This window comes from Cucurbita maxima, unplaced genomic scaffold, assembly GCF_002738345.1.
Source record: "Cucurbita maxima cultivar Rimu unplaced genomic scaffold, Cmax_1.0 Cma_Scf00066, whole genome shotgun sequence".
Taxonomy (NCBI): Eukaryota; Viridiplantae; Streptophyta; class Magnoliopsida; order Cucurbitales; family Cucurbitaceae; genus Cucurbita; species Cucurbita maxima.
The window spans coordinates 127,563-130,318 of NW_019272082.1; the positions used below are offsets into that span (position 1 = coordinate 127,563).

General features: G+C 40.5%; 1 non-coding gene across 1 annotated transcript; it reads left to right on the forward strand.

The window, feature by feature from the left end:
- Positions 1-2,182: 2,182 nt before the first annotated feature.
- On the forward strand, positions 2,183-2,322 carry LOC111472180. Its single transcript, XR_002715373.1, has one exon. It is a non-coding gene; the product is annotated as a small nucleolar RNA Z247 (small nucleolar RNA).
- Positions 2,323-2,756: the final 434 nt, after the last annotated feature.

The following is a 2,756-nucleotide window of genomic DNA, read 5'->3' on the forward strand; positions in this document are numbered from 1 at the left end:
TAACTTTGGATAGAAAAGCCGTTGAATTTAGAGCAAAGCTTTTTCCTTTCATTTTGACATTGAACAAGTCTTTGACACTAGCATCTTTGATCAAGCACTACTTATTCTCAAACAACACTTTATAACCTTTATCAAGTAGTTGACCAACGCTTAAGAGATTTTGATTAATTTTAGGTACAAATAAAACATCTGGAATAAATTTTGTACCTTCATAACTTGTTATAGCTATTGTGCCTTTTCCCTTGACTTCCAAGTGTTCACCATTGTCAATCCTCACTCTCTTATCTTCGGTGTCTCTTAATTCCTCAAAAGATTTCTTGTCATTTGTCTTGTGATTTGTGCACCCACTGTCAATCGACTAGCTCTCGCTTGATTCTTTGTCTGAGGAAGAAGTGACCATAAAAAATTGATCTTCTTCTTCTTCTTAATCAACTACCTGTGCATCTACTTCTTTCACCTGATCTTTGGCTTTGCAGATCATAGCTTCATGTCCAAGTTGATTGCATTTAGAGCAAAAGGCGTCAGGTCTTCTACAACACTTGTATGGTGGATGACCTTTCTTCTCACAATGGCGGCAAGGTGGATAGCATTTTTTGAAACCTCCTCCTTTTGTCTTCTTCAATCACCCCTTCTTGCCTCATAGACCTCCTTTGCTCTTGTGGTTGTAAAGCATTCAAGAGTTCTGTAAGAGAAATCTTTGACAGATCTTTTGTGTTTTCCAGAGTAGTAATGGTGGCTTCAAACTTTTCTGGAACAGTGACTAGCAGATTTTCAACGATCCTGGAATCAATTAATACCCAAGCAATCTCACCTTGTTGGCGATGCTGAGAAGTCTTTCAGAGTACTCTTTCACCGACTCTGACTCCATCTTCTGCAACTCGAAATCCCTAATCAAATTCAGGACTTTCATTCTATGAATCCTTTCATATTCAGCTTTAAGATAATCCCAGATTTCTTTTGCTATTTTGAGGGACATTATTCGCATGAAGATCATTTCAGATACAGCGGCAAATAGGCAAGCTTTTGCCTTTGATTTTCTTGTCTTCTTTTCCTTCTGTAGGAGGGACCTCGTAATCCTCTTCTATTGCTTCCCAAAGATTCAAAGCCTCCATATAAGTCTCTATACGAACTGCCCACATTTGAAAAATTGGATTCTCCTCCCATTTTGATCCCTTAAGAAGATAGCTCTGATACCAATTGTTAGTTGAAAGAATGAGGGATTGAATGATTGATAAGATGATTAAATTATGAAGAGCAAGAATGTTCTATATATAGAGAGAATACAAAAAGAAATTTAGAAAATCTACCTAAAAATTTGGAGAAAATATGTTAACAAACCAGTAAACAAATCAAATCTAAACAAAATCTAATCAAAACAAATCTTAACTCCTAACGGAGATTCTTCACGTTAAACGTAGAATAGAGCATATCTGTATATAGTAAGATAATCTAGTGGTTTACTAGTTTGTTACCAAATCTATGATTTACTGGTTTATTACCAAATCTATGATTTCATAGTTTTGTTACCAAATCTATGATTTCATGGTTTGTTACTAAATCTATGATTTAGAATGTAATCTTTATTATACACATCTATAAATACATGAGGTCGTGACCCTATGTGAGGTCATTATGCCATTCAACTTAACATGGTATCAGAGCCAAGGTTTATTTTTTAAATGTCTACCATTTCTTCTTCCTCCTCTCCATCCACCATCTCCAACATCGTCTCAATCCCTCTACACCATGCGGTCACAATTTGTCTAACAAAAAACAACTTCATCATATGGCGCGCCCAACTCCTCCCCTACCTACGAAGTATGAAGCTTATGGGCTACCTCGATGGCACTAATGTCGCACCTGCCAAGCTGGTCCCTTCCTCAACTGCTGCTGGTGCTGAGCTGGTCTATAATCCGGCCTATAATCAGGGTATGATCAGGATCAACAGGTCCTTAGCGGCCTTCTCTCCTCTATGTTTGAGGAGATTCTTCACGATGTAGTTGCCGTTACTACGTCCAAGGAGGTGTGGGATACCGTGCAGCGAATGTTTTTGTCGTCAACTCGTGCTCGCACTACTCAGATTCGTGTTGAGCTCACCACGTCCAAGAAACGAGATCAATCTGCTGCAAATTATTTTTGCAAGATCAAAGGGCTGGCCCTCGAGCTGGCCGCCGCTAGCTTTGCCTTGCAGGATGATGATGTGATCGCGTATCTTCTCACTGGTCTTGGCCCTGACTATGATCCCTTCGGTACCTCAATGACTACCAAGAGTGAAGCCCTCACGCTTGATGATGTGTTTGCACATCTAATAACGTTTGAAGCTCTCCAACTACAACACCAGGCTGAACTTCAGTTAAATCAAGGATCTTCTACCAATTATACTGGTCGTGCTGATCTTCAGTTAAATCTTGGATCTTCTGCCAATTATGTTGTTCGTGGTGGTCAGCAGAAGAATCGTGGGCATAGGGATCGAGGTCGTCGTCGTTCTCAAGGTTATGCACCCTTTCGTCCTGCTGGTGATCGTCGTGGCCCTTCTGCTCGTCCTTTCTGCCAGATCTGCGACAAAGTGGGGCATACTGCTATCCGCTGCTGGCATAGGATGGATGAGTTCTATCAAGATGAACCTTCTTCTTCTCCTCCTACGATACTGGTGGCTACTTCCTCTTACAAGATTGACCCAAATTGGCACAACGACACAGGCACTACATATCATATCACCAGTGCCCTGGATCATCTCGCTATGCGTGAATGCTATC